General features: G+C 45.6%; 1 protein-coding gene across 3 annotated transcripts in view; it reads left to right on the top strand.

Moving 5' to 3' along the window:
• LOC135528982 (arf-GAP with GTPase, ANK repeat and PH domain-containing protein 1) overlaps nt 1-14,718 on the top strand; it is a 126,765-nt gene that overhangs the window by 5,677 nt on the left and 106,370 nt on the right. The gene's annotated exons all lie outside the window — the stretch shown is intronic.

Raw genomic sequence — 14,718 nt, forward strand, 5'->3', positions numbered from 1 at the left:
GGAACTTGAAGCTCTCCACCTGCTCCCCGTGTATGTGAATGGTGGCGTGCTCGGCCCTCTGTTTCCTGTAGGCCCCGATCAGCTCTTTTGTCTTGCTGACGTTGAGGGACACGTTGTTGTCCTGGCACCACACTGCCAGGTCAATGACCTCCTCCCTGTAGGTCGTCTCATCGTGGTCAGGCCTACTGCCGTCGTGTCGTCGGCAGACTTAATGATGGCGTTGGAGTCGTGCGCGGCCTCGTAGTTGTCGGTGTGTAAATCCGATGTGTGCTGCTGACCCAGGAGGGAGCTTTAGAGACTCAATACCCTGCTATTATCCTGTTAGTTGTTACACTGCTGGTGAAGCCTAATCTACTGTCATTCTCAGGGTGTGAGTGTGGGCGTGTCTCACAGCCAAGTCATCTGTGGTAAATGAATGCCAAGAAAAAAAAGTCTAAAATCCTTATTAGTGACATTGTCTCCTTTTTCATTTAATTATCCTCAAATAATCACGCCTTTTAGAATGATCCACTACAGTGGAATTCATTGATGAGTACCAAAATGATTATGTTAATGTTTTGTGCCACAGCCGCGCCTTGGCAGCAGTTTTCTGCCCAGAGGTGTGTGTGTATCTCTCTCTCTCTCTGTGTGTGTGTGTGTGTGTGTGTGTGTGTGCGCCAAGTACATGTATGCACACATACACACGCTTGAGTTTGCCTGAATTAGCCTCCCTTCCCTCTTGCATCCAAGCTGCACATTTGCCATAATTACTACTTTACATGACCTTAATTTGGAGACGGAGGACTGTAGTAATGACGATGTGTGGCGGGGGCTCTCTGCCTCTCTGCCTTCGTTAGAGGAGGATGTGGTTAAGATGCTCAACAAAAATAATTGGTCCGAGGCGATCGTATGATCCCCCCCACCCCCACACTAATTCTCCTGTAATAGAGGACCAATAGCATCATCTCTAGTCATGTACCTCCTGTGTTCTCATCTACTCCGGTCCTGAATGTTCAGACTCCATTTTGTTTTATAAAAGGTGACCTTTTGATTGTGGAGCGTATTGGCCTGACTGAGGATGCTCATCTCAGACTCCATTTTGTTCTATAAAAGGTGACACTTTTGATTGTGGAGCGTATTGGCCTCACACTGTAGGACTTGGTGCTCACTCACTCATTCTCTCTCTCACACACACACACACACACACACACACACACACACACACACACACACACTGTTGGAGCCCGTTATGTCTGCTCCGAGCCCTGTGGTGTGTTTGTAGTGTGGTCCAGATAGCTGTGTCTATATTAAGGTGCTGGGTTCAATTCCCTCACATCATGTGCTTTGGATGAAAGGAACTGTGGATTTTTGTTATGATGGTGAAGATTACTGTTCTTTTAATATTAGTATTGTTTTTAGTATAATTCTGACTGTGTTTTATTTGCTGGTGTACGGCATCGCATAGAGAAACAGGTCTGTTTAGAATGACATTATTTATCTGACTTTCACCATTCAGTCGTTGTGCAGATAAATGGCGTTTTAAATCACAGATGATAAATGAAGGTGTTGTAGATTTAGCCCGTCTCCCTTAATTCATCGCCAGGGGAATAGTGAAGCAGACAGTTGAAAATGAAGCTGCAATTTATTCAACAGGAATCATTCCTCAACACGTTTTGTGTATTGATCTTTGCAGTCCGTGATCTCACTTTAACTATGGATCGATTTCTGTTAGACATACGATATGTATACCATCATTTACTCATGCTACATACGTTCATTATGAACCACATGCTGCATACGTTCATTATGAACCACATGCTACATACGTTCATTATGAACCACATGCTGCATACGTTCATTATGAACCACATGCTCATTATGAACCACACGTTCATTATGAACCACATGCTCATTATGAACCACATGCTACATACGTTCATTATGAACCACATGCTACATACGTTCATTATGAACCACATGCTGCATACGTTCATTATGAACCACATGCTACATACGTTCATTATGAACCACATGCTCATTATGAACCATGCGTTCATTATGAACCACCATTATGAACCACATGCTACATACGTTCATTATGAACCACATGCTACATACGTTCATTATGAACCACATGCTGCATACGTTCATTATGAACCACATGCTGCATACGCTCATTATGAACCACGTTCATTATGAACCACATGCTACATACGTTCATTATGAACCACATGCTACATACGTTCATTATGAACCACATGCTACATCATTATGTTCATTCATTATGAACCACATGCTACACGTTCATTATGAACCACATACGTTCATTATGAACCACATGCATAATTCATTATGAACCACATGCGTTCATTATGAACCACATGCTACATACGTTCATTATGAACCACATGCTACATACGTTCATTATGAACCACATGCTACATACGTTCATTATGAACCACATGAACCACATTCATTATGAACCACATACGTTCATTATGAACCACATGCTGAACCATACGTTCATTATGAACCACATTATGCTGCATATGAACCACACGTTCATTATGAACCACATGCTGCATACGTTCATTATGAACCACATGACGTTCATTATGAACCACATGCTGCATACGTTCATTATGAACCACATGCTGCATACGTTCATTATGAACCACATGCTACATACGTTCATTATGAACCACATGCTGCATACGTTCATTATGAACCACATGCTGCATACGTTCATTATGAACCACATGCTACATACGTTCATTATGAACCACATGCGTTCATTATGAACCACATGCTGCACGTTCATTATGAACCACATGCTGCATACGTTCATTATGAACCACATGCTGCATACGTTCATTATGAACCACATGCTACATACGTTCATTATGAACCACATGCTACATACGTTCATTATGAACCACATGCTACATACGTTCATTATGAACCACATGCATGCTCGTTCATTATGAACCACATGTTCATTATGAACCACATACACGTTCATTATGAACCACATGCTGCATACGTTCATTATGAACCACATGCTGCATACGTTCATTATGAACCACATGCTGCATACGTTCATTATGAACACGTTCATGAACCACATGCATGTTCATTATGAACCACATGCTACATACGTTCATTATGAACCACATGCTACATACGTTCATTATGAACCACATGCTCATATAGGCTATGAATCGCCATGCCATAAGGTAATGTTGACTTGCACTAATTTGACATGGTTCCAATGGGACTTTATGGAAATTCAAAGTAACAGTAAAATAATGCCAAGTCTTGTTTTAAATCAAATAAAACAGCCAATGAGTTGTAATGTGTGAACAAGGATACAATGAGTTGTAATGTGTGAACAAGGATACAATGAGTAGTAATGTGTGAACAAGGATACAATGAGTTGTAATGTGTGAACAAGGATACAATGAGTTGTAATGTGTGAACAAGGATACAATGAGTGGTAATGTGTGAACAAGGATACAATGAGTTGTAATGTGTGAACAAGGATACAATGAGTTGTAATGTGTGAACAAGGATACAATGAGTTGTAATGTGTGAACAAGGATACAATGAGTGGTAATGTGTGAACAAGGATACAATGGTAATGTGTGAACAAGGATACAATGAATGGTAATGTGTGAACAAGGATACAATGAGTGGTAATGTGTGAACAAGGATACAATGAGTTGTAATGTGTGAACAAGGATACAATGAGTTGTAATGTGTGAACAAGGATACAATGAGTTGTAATGTGTGAACAAGGATACAATGAGTGGTAATGTGTGAACAAGGATACAATGAGTTGTAATGTGTGATACAATGAGTGGTAATGTGTGAACAAGGATACAAATGGTAATGTGTTGATACAATGAGTTGTAATGTGTGAACAGGGATAAAATACATGATCCTGTTGCATGAGTGATCAGAACATTTACCATTAAAATAATTGGCACAGATACACAGTCATCTACATGCATTAGATTTATGTGATGGGGGAGGGGCAAATGAAGCGGATTCGTTTGTTTTGGCAGGGTGCTGTGTGTGTGTGTGTGTGCGTGTGCTGTGTAGCGGTCCTGTCACTATGCTTTCGTGGTTCAGCGTTTTTGTGGGGTCAGAGGTTCTCATGGTAGAACCACACGACAGGGGTGTGTTAATGTGTACAGTGCAGAAGGTATTCATATCCCTTGACTTATTCCACCATTTGTTAGAGCCTGAATTCAGCATTTTATAAAAAACATTTTTTTCCCCTCACCCATCTACACACAATACCCCATAATTCAGTGGTTGTAAAGATGGGGAGAGGTCTAGCTGTAATAAAGAGATGCTCTGCTTTTTTGACACAACACTCCAAAAAGCAAGTTCTGCAGCTCGAGTTTTGTCTGGTCTTGATTATTGTCCAGTCGTGTGGTCCAGTGCTGCAAGGAAAGACCTAGTTGAGCTGCATCTGGCCCAGAATAGAGCGGTACGTTGTGCTCTTCATTGTAATGAAAGGGCTGATATAAATACTATGCTGCCAGTCTCTCTTGGCTAAAGGCAGAGGAGAGACTGACTACATCACTTCTTATTTTTATTAGAAACATTATTGTGTTGAAAATCCCAAATTGTTTGCATAGTCAACTTACACACAGCTCTGACACACACACTTACCCCACCAGACATGCCACAGTATTATATAGAGCCCTTATTGCATGGAACTTCCTTCCATCTCATACTTCTCATATAAACAGCAAACCTGGTTTAAAAAAACAGATAAAGCAACACCTCACGGCACAGCGCCTCCCCTATTGGACCTAGATAGTTTGGGTGTATGCATTGATATGTAGGCTACGTGTGCCTTTTTAAAAATGTATGTCGTTCTGTCCTTGAGCTGTTCTTGTCTAATGATGTTCTGTATTATGTCATTCTGTATCATGTTGTGTGTTGGACCCCAGGAAGAGCTGCGGCTTTAACAACAGCTAACGGGGATCCTAATAAAATACCACATAATGACGACGTAAAAACATTGAAAATGAAAAACACATCTCATTTACTTAAGTATTCACCCTCCTGAGTCAACAATTCGGCAGCATTTATAGCTGTGAGTCTTTCTGGGTAAGTCTAAGAGCTTTCCACACCTGGATTGTAAAACATTTGCCCATTTTTATTATTTTCAAAATTCTTCAAGCTCTGTCAAATTGGTTGTTGGTCATTGCTAGACAACCATTTTCAGGTCTTGTCATAGATTTTTCAAGTAGATTCAAGTCAAAACTGTTACTCGCCCACTCAGGAACATTCACTGTCTTCTTGGTAAGAAACGCGTGTAGATTTGTCCTTGTGTTTTAGGTTAATGTCCTGCTGAAAGGTGAATTCATCTCCCAGTGTCTGGTGGAAAGCAGATTGAATCAGGTTTTCCTCTATGATTTTGCCTGTGCTTAGCGCCATTTATTTTTTTATCCTGAAAAACCTGTTCCTTACAACAATTACAAGCATACCCTTAACATGATGCAGCCACCACTATGCTTGAAAATATGCAGAGTGGTACTCAGTAATGTGTTGTAATGGATTTTCCCCAAACATAACACTTTGTATTTAGGACAAAAAGTGAATTTCTTTGCCACATTTTTGCAGTATTACTTTAGTGCCTTGTTGCAAACAGGATGCATGTTTTATAATATTTGTATTCTGTACCAGCTTCCTCCTTTTCACTCTGTCATTTAGTTTGATATTGTGGAGTAACTATAATGTTGTGTATCCATCCTCAGTTTTTTCCTATCATAGCCATTAAACTCTAACTGTTTTGGCCTCATGGTGAAATCCCTGAGCGGTTTCCTTCCTCTCTGGCAGCTGAGTTAGGAAGGACGCCTGTATCTTTGTAGTGACTGGGTGTGTTGATACACCTTCCAAGGTGTAATTAATAACTTCATGCTCAAAGGGATATGTCTGCTTTTTGTTGTTGTTCTACCAATAGGTGCACTTCTCTACAAGGCATTAGAAAACCTCCCTGTTGTTTGTGGTTGAATCTGTGTTTGAAATGCACTGCTTGCCTGAGGGACCTTACAGATATTTGTATGTGTGGTTTACAGAGATGAGGTAGTCATTAAAACATCATGTTAAACACTATTACACACAGAGAGTCCATGCAACTTCCTACGTGACTTGTTAAGCACTTCTCCTCTTGAAGTTATTTAGGCCTGCCATAACAATGGAGTTGAATACTTATAGACATTTCAGCTTTTCATTTAAAAAACAGAATTCCACTTCAACATTATGGGGTATTGTGTGTAGGCCAGTGACCACAAAATATAAATGTCATCCATTTAAATTCAGGCTGTAACTCAACCAAATGTGGAGAAAGACGAGGGGTTTGAATACTTCCTGATGGCCCTGTACTTGTCTATGACACAAAGCATCACAGGTCATTATGTGTATCAAGTCAGGGGCTTTGGCCTGGGCAGGCTGTCTGTCTGAGGGCCTGGGCAGGCTGTCTGTCTGAGGGCCTGGGCAGGCTGTCTGTCTGAGGGCCTGGGCAGGCTGTCTGTCTGAGGGCCTGGGCAGGCTGTCTGTCTGAGGGCCTGGGCAGGCTGTCTGTCTGAGGGCCTGGGCAGGCTGTCTGTCTGGGCTGGCTGTGGGCAGGCTGTCTGTCTGAGGGCCTGGGCAGGCTGTCTGTCTGGGGCCTGGGCAGGCTGTCTGCTGTCTGTCTGTCTGGGAGGCTGTCTGTCTGAGGGATGGGGTGTGATGGGGGTGGTGTTCTATGGGAAGGGGATGTAGCGGGGGGGTGACAGGGATCCTGACAGCGCCCTGGCCCCTCGTCCATCAGCTCGCTAATTTAATTATCCTAATTACGATCGCCATGGCAAGTCGCGCGCACCGCTGCAGCCGCCCCCGTGTCAGAGCCGGGACCCAGTGCTTCGTTAGCACACACTAACGAGCTGAGAAGCCTCCTTGTCCTCTTGCTGGAACACACACACACACAGAAGGATTCACACACATACTCACGCGCTCCAGGGACACTGATTTACGGTATTGTCACTGTCGTATACCTTCTATTGCTGTAATTAGCTACTGTGTTATAATGGACACAGTCAGGACTCTAATGCCCCTGTATTTCACCAAGTCTAGAAGTTCTGAATCCAGTCATTGCAGATCAACCCTAGAGAACTAGGAAATCAGTCAACTTGTTGATGAAACCGCGCATGGTGTAGGTGATTTACGACAACCAGGCCAAATGTACTGGCTTCTGTGGGGCAAAGTAGATCCTATCACCTCTATACCCGTATCTCTGAATGACATTCACACTGGTGTTCATCTCTGCTGCCCTCTTTAAAGTGGAACTGCCAGCATTTTAGCGGTTCTATAATAATATAGAGTGGGAAGGCGGCAGTGCGTTTGGACTGCGTGTTTACAGGCCAACTTATTCTGCAAAAGACAACATACTTTACAGTCTTACTGATCAAGTAACCATGAAACGGTAGACTCTGTCTCCCTCAGTTATACAACAAGATCAACAACTAATGCTAGCCAGAGCGAAATCTAACCAAGAAACATTAGATGAACCCTCAAACTTTTTCAGCTTGTTGGCCTTCAAATTTCCACTGATCAACAATGGGGAATAGCCTCCTCGTCCTTCTGCAGCTTGCCTGCCATGCTGCATGCTTGTCCCAACCAAGCACCCAAACATAACTGGCTAAAGTTGGCTAGCTACTTCCAGACACAAATGAGAGAACACCTCACTCTGACCATTTTACTTGCCGTAGCAGAGCTGGTTAGGCTGTTTACATGTTATCTAGCGAGTTCTTGACTAACTATTAATTTTTTGGCCCCTACGTTTACTGACACCAGTCATATTCAGCAGGTGTTGTGCGTTCGTAAATTCATCAGTTATTCTGCGCTCTGACACACTAAGACGAGATTGCGGAGTAGTTAGCCAGAGTGAATTTGCGAATGTAAGATCTATGCTAACTGTATAACAGTCGTTAAAGTTCTTGCTAGCTAACCAAATGACTCCTGCATCTCTAGCTGTGTATAGCCACTGAAAAACGATGAGGGGAAATAGACAGTCACTCACCCACTCCTCCAATGACATGTCATCGTCCTAGCAGCTAGCTAGCTAACGTTAGGCTCTGTGTTTTTAGCCATAAATAGATACGCTAGCCTATTAGCAACGTTATGACTGACTGATCATCGCCCTTCTTAGTTTGATCTTATTGACATTCACAGCCTTAGTTACATTCATTTGTTTTTGTCAAGAAATGTATTGGTGAATTATATCAATCATTCATTGAACTGCATCCATCTATTCTGCCAACAATGCCTTAGTGTACGTCATGGAATGTTGAGTCACATAGAACATATTTTTAAAACCTCTTATAAAGTTGGTTTTGCAGCATAAACTGGGAATTTTATGTTTTTGACTGATATTATGATTGTCTGTTTCATATCTGCATATCTGTCAGTTCCACTTTAACCCAGTGTATTCACATGTACGCTAGTTACCATGGCAACACACATAGCCATTGTTTCCAAAATTCCGACCGAATATCTTTCTCATCTGTGGAAACAGAAGGGGCTATGTTCCTAGGTCCTCACACAGAGGGAAATGAGTGTCTGTCAAGATGAGGGTGGTTATTAAGACAAATTAGCTGTGGATTGTTTTGATAACAAATCTAAGGGCCTGTCGGAGTAGATCAGTGTTTCCCCTGGCCTGGCGGCACAGCAGGCGCCCTGCTAACAGTCGACGAAGACAGACATGAGGCGCTGCAGCAGTACACAACACTATCCATGTGTGACCGTACGTAGCTCTTGTGGGGCCTCTGTGTCTGTATGTCAATGTGAGGCCCTTATTTTGGTTGACGTGGGCCTCATCTGCGATGTGGGGCCCCTGGCAGAGAGAGGGAGAGAAAAGATAGTGAGTAAGAGGGCAGGTCTAATGGAGGATGGTCTAATTACTGGGTTATAAGTGAGGTACAATAGTGACCTTTTCCCCAGTGGATCCCTGGCAGGCGCCACACACACACACACACACACACACACACACACACACACACACACACACACACACACACACACACGGCAGGCCATAGCTAGCGCCTCATTATCTGACACGTTAGCTCCTTCTGACTCATTAGTTAATATTTATAGCAGGCCTGCACTAACCACCCTGACCGCACCCTCACCACCACTTTCTTCCTCTCTATCTCTCTCTCGCTTTCTGTGTGTCTGTCCCCCTCTCTTTTTTCACACTCTGTCCAGTTGGGTGTTGGAGGGAAAAGGTTAGCCGTCGCACCACCTCAGCCTCCGCCTGTTCGCGCTCTCCCCCCTCAGCCTGTTAGCTCTCTCTCCCCCTCAGCCAGCCTGTTCAGCCTGCGCTCTCTCTCCCCCTCAGCCTGTTAGCGCTCTCTCTCCCCCTCAGCCTGTTAGCGCTCTCTCTCCCCCTCAGCCTGTTAGCGCTCTCTCTCCCCCCCCTCAGCCTGTTAGCGCTCTCTCTCCCCCTCAGCCTGTTAGCGCTCCCCCTCAGCCTGTTCTCCCCCTCAGCCTGTTAGCGCTCTCTCTCCCCCCCTGTTCAGCCTGTTCAGCCTGTTAGCGCTCTCTCTCTCCCCCTCAGCCTGTTAGCGCTCTCTCTCCCCCTCAGCCTGTTAGCGCTCTCTCTCCCCCTCAGCCTGTTAGCCTGTTAGCTCTCTCTCCCCCTCAGCCTGTTAGCGCTCTCTCTCCCCCTCAGCCTGTTAGCGCTCTCTCTCCCCCTCAGCCTGTTAGCGCTCTCTCTCCCCCCTCAGCCTGTTAGCGCTCTCTCCCCCTCAGCCTGTTAGCTCCCTCCCCCTCAGCCTGTTAGCGCTCTCTCTCCCCCTCAGCCTGTTAGCGCTCTCTCTCCCCCTCAGCCTGTTAGCGCTCTCTCCCCCTCAGCCTGTTAGCGCTCTCCCCCTCAGCCTGTTAGCGCTCTCTCTCCCCCTCAGCCTGTTAGCGCTCTCTCTCCCCCTCAGCCTGTTAGCGCTCTCTCTCCCCCTCAGCCTGTTAGCGCTCTCTCTCCCCCTCAGCCTGTTAGCGCTCTCTCTCCCCCTCAGCCTGTTAGCGCCTAGCGCTCTCTCTCCCCCTCAGCCTGTTAGCGTCTCCCCCTCAGCCTGTTAGCGCAGCCTCTCTCTCCCCCTCAGCCTGTTAGCGCTCTCTCTCCCCCTCAGCCTGTTAGCGCTCTCTCTCCCCCTCAGCCTGTTAGCGCTCTCTCTCCCCCTCAGCCTGTTAGCGCCTCTCTCTCCCCCTCAGCCTGTTCAGCGCTCTCTCTCCCCCCTCAGCCTGTTAGCGCGCTCTCTCCCCCTCAGCCTGTTAGCCCTCTCTCCCCCTCAGCCTGTTAGCGCTCTCTCTCCCCCTCAGCCTGTTCAGCCGCTCTCTCTCTCCCCCTCAGCCTGTTAGCGCTCTCTCTCCCCCTCAGCCTGTTAGCGCTCTCTCTCCCCCTCAGCCTGTTAGCGCTCTCTCTCTCCCCCTCAGCCTGTTAGCGCTCTCTCTCTCCCCCTCAGCCTGTTAGCGCTCTCTCTCTCCCCCCTCAGCCTGTTAGCGCTCTCTCTCTCCCCCCTCGGTGTATTTCACACAAAATCATAATGCACAATTGGTAAACAAACTATTTGACCTGTACCAGAGCACCAAGTCTAGGCCCTAAAAGTCTCCAAAACAGCTGCTACCCCCAAGCCATTAGACTGCTAAACAGTTATTCAAATGGCTACCTGGACTATTTACATTGACCCCCCCCCCCTTTTTTTTTTACTCTGCTGCTACTCACTATGTTATTATCTATGGCAGTGTAGCCTAGTGGTTAGAGCATTGGACTAGTAACCGAAAGGTTGCAAGTTCAAATCCCCGAGCTGACAAGGTACAAAATCTGTTGTTCTGCCCCTGAACAGGCAGTTAACCCACTGTTCCCAGGCCGTCATTGAAAATAAGAATTTGTTCTTAACTGACTTGCCTAGTAAAATAAAGGTAAAATTAAAAAATTAAAAAATGCATAGTCACTTTACCCCTACATATACATATTACCTCAATTGCCTCGTCTAACCAGTACCTCCGCACTTTGACTCGTTACCAGTACCCCCTGTATATAGCCTCGCTATTGTTATTTTTTTATGACAAATACAATTTTAATTTAATAAAAAATGTTTAAACGAATGACAACAGTGTAGAGCAGTGTTTCTCAAACTAGGGATCTGAACCAAATTTTGCTTAGTTCATAGAACCGGGGTTACATCAGTAACCTCCGGCAACCACTAGATGTGGTTGTAATAAACAGAGCGGTTTCTGTTTTCTCCTTACAAATGTGGCTCTATCCTTTTGAAAGGTTTAAGCTCCAAAATGTTATGACCCCATCACTGAAAGATCAGACTCTCAGGAACACGGATGTGTCTCCTGTTACCCTCTACGGTACCCACAAGCCTCATTAGATCAGAGTGGACAAAACCAGGCATTAAATCTACTGTCTCAGCTACTGTCTCAGCTACTGTCTCAGCTACTGTCTCGGCTACTGTCTCGGCTACTGTCTCGGCTACTGTCTCGGCTACTGTCTCAGCTACTGTCTCAGCTACTGTCTCAGCTACTGTCAGCTACTGTCTCGGCTACTGTCTCCTACTGTCTCAGTACTGTCAGACTGGTTTGTAATAGAAAATCTCATAGCCCCAATTTAAAAGTAAACATTGGCTGTTTTTTACGTGGTGATGTCGTTAAAATCATTTGTTTAAAATGGTGAACCCCTGGTGTAGACTATATAAACATACTTATGATGCCTGGCTGACTGACTGGTGTTAAAATGCATTGAGTTACCTGGTCTGAAGCAGTTAGCTCTGGGCTCTCCTCTCCTCCAGTCTGCCTGGTCTGTAGCAGTTAGCTCTGGGCTCTCCTCTCCTCCAGTCTGCCTGGTCTGAAGCAGTTCGCTCTGGGCTCTCCTCTCCTCCAGTCTGCCTGGTCTGTAGCAGTTAGCTCTGGGCTCTCCTCTCCTCCAGTCTGCCTGGTCTGTAGCAGTTAGCTCTGGGCCCTCCTCTCCTCCAGTCTGCCTGGTCTGTAGCCGTTAGCTCTGGGCTCTCCTCTCCCCCAGTCTGCCTGGTCTGTAGCAGTTAGCTCTGGGCTCTCCTCTCCTCCAGTCTGCCTGGTCTGTAGCAGTTAGCTCTGGGCTCTCCTCTCCCCCAGTCTGCCTGGTCTGTAGCCGTTAGCTCTGGGCTCTCCTCTCCTCCAGTCTGCCTGGTCTGAAGCAGTTCGCTCTGGGCTCTCCTCTCCTCCAGTCTGCCTGGTCTGTAGCAGTTAGCTCTGGGCTCTCCTCTCCTCTCAGTCTGCCTGGTCTGTAGCAGTTAGCTCTGTAGCAGTTAGCTCTGGGCTCTCCTCTCCCCCAGTCTGCCTGGTCTGTAGCAGTTAGCTCTGGGCTCTCCTCTCCTCCAGTCTGCCTGGTCTGTAGCAGTTAGCTCTGGGCTCTCCTCTCCTCCAGTTTGCCTGGTCTGTAGCAGTTAGCTCTGGGCTCTCCTCTCCCCCAGCCTGCCTGGTCTGTAGCAGTTAGCTCTGGGCTCTCCTCTCCTCCACTCTGCCTGGTCTGTAGCAGTTAGCTCTGGGCTCTCCTCTCCTCCAGTCTGCCTGATCTGTAGCAGTTAGCTCTGGGCTCTCCTGTCCTCCAGTCTGCCTGGTCTGTAGCAGTTAGCTCTGGGCCCTCCTCTCCTCCAGTCTGCCATAAATCTGATCAGAGGGGAGACGTTTCCATTAGAATAAATGGCAGCCTCTCAGAGGAGAAGTAAGATTGATGGTTAAAGTTAAATGGTATTAGCCGTGCAGTTTAAATATTTAACCCAGCCTTATCATAACTGTTCTTAACACTTAAAGTAATATACAGCCCAGGCCTGGCTGTGTGTGTGGACCTGTATCACATATATCTTCTACAGATCAGCTCCGTCTAGTCTACTTCACTGTTGTCCAATGGCTGGCTGTTATCCACAGAGGTCTTATAAAGACAGAGTTATTTCAGGTTGTGTTCAGGGTTGTCAGGTAATTCATTGTGTTTCAATATTGTGATATGATTTCAAACCATCTCTACTGCATGGAAAGAAGATTTTGGGCATATGCCGGGATCTCCGGTTATCGGTTTTGATTGAACAATTGACTCTGCATTTTACCAGTGTTTGACTACCAGGTTCACGCGATTGAACTGGGGACTGAGTTTTACCACAGAGGCGCAAAGGTTTACTGTAGTGTTTAACCACAGAGAGAGCAGGTCTAGTTGTACTGTAGTGTTTAACCACAGAGAGAGCAGGTCTAGTTTTACTGTAGTGTTTAACCACAGAGAGAGCAGGTCTAGTTTTACTGTAGTGTTTATCCACAGCGAGAGCAGGTCTAGTTTTACTGTAGTGTTTAACCACAGAGAGAGCAGGTCTAGTTTTACTGTAGTGTTTAACCACAGAGAGCAGGTCTAGTTTTACTGTAGTGTTTAACCACAGAGAGCAGGTCTAGTTTTACTGTAGTGTTTAACCACAGAGAGAGCAGGTCTAGTTGTACTGTAGTGTTTAACCACAGAGAGAGCAGGTCTAGTTTTACTGTAGTGTTTAACCACAGAGAGAGCAGGTCTAGTTTTACTGTAGTGTTTAACCACAGAGAGCAGGTCTAGTTTTACTGTAGTGTTTAACCACAGAGAGCAGGTCTAGTTTTACTGTAGTGTTTAACCACTGCAGGTGTTTACTGTAGTGTTTAACCACAGAGAGAGCAGGTCTAGTTGTACTGTAGTGTTTAACCACAGAGAGAGCAGGTCTAATTTTACTGTAGTGTTTAACCACAGAGGGCAGGTCTAGTTGTACTGTAGTGTTTAACCACAGAGAGAGCAGGTCTAGTTGTACTGTAGTGTTTAACCACAGAGGGCAGGTCTAGTTGTACTGTAGTGTTTAACCACAGAGAGCAGGTCTCTCCTCCTGCCCTTGGTACGGCCTTCTCACCTGAAGGTAAATGTTTATGACTGGCTCCTCATTAAAACAGAGGCCATTAATGGGCCCAATTAAAACAATGGTTTGATCTCACACCAAATGAAACCCGGCCCTGTTTATTGGGGCTGGGGATAATGGAATCTGAGACTGAGGGAAGAAGGATGTGTTGTTAACCCTGTCCTGCCCAAACTAGATGGCTACAATGTGATCATCTCTGATAACTTGTCTCTTGATTCTTAACATATATAAGTCCTTGGAAGGAGGATATATTCACGGACATGTTTGTCATTTGGGAGGGATCTTTACTCGTACTGCCATGCAGCTTTGTACCCATTTCCAGAAGGTTCAACTCACTCAATAAAACAGTTCAACTTGGAGAATAGAAGTCTATGAAGTTGCATTTTCTAGTTGTTAGAGTTTGTAAAGGGAGCATTCCCCCTCCATCTGAGAGATGTATATTTGAACAGCTGAACTCCTACGAGGCCCCTCCCCCTACCCTCCAGGGGGCCAGATCAATGGCCTCAATCACCACGGAGATGACGGAACGTTTGAATATCCCTCCCTGATTGGGCCAGAGCGCTGGGCCTGGGGATCGATAGGAGGCAGCTGAGCACCCATTGATTGGCATTGCCCTTTTCAATAACACTGATAGCCCGGTCTCTCTCCTCTCTCTCTCCTGTATAATAATTGTGAAATAATCACTGGAGCTATTAGCAGGTAAGGGGTGTGTGTGTGGAAGGCGGACAGGGGCTCTGCTGTGGACCAGATAGATAGGAGATTCACAGACAGGGCTGCTGGAGCT

Source organism: Oncorhynchus masou, unplaced genomic scaffold (assembly GCF_036934945.1).
Source record: "Oncorhynchus masou masou isolate Uvic2021 unplaced genomic scaffold, UVic_Omas_1.1 unplaced_scaffold_1068, whole genome shotgun sequence".
Lineage (NCBI taxonomy): Eukaryota > Metazoa > Chordata > Actinopteri > Salmoniformes > Salmonidae > Oncorhynchus > Oncorhynchus masou.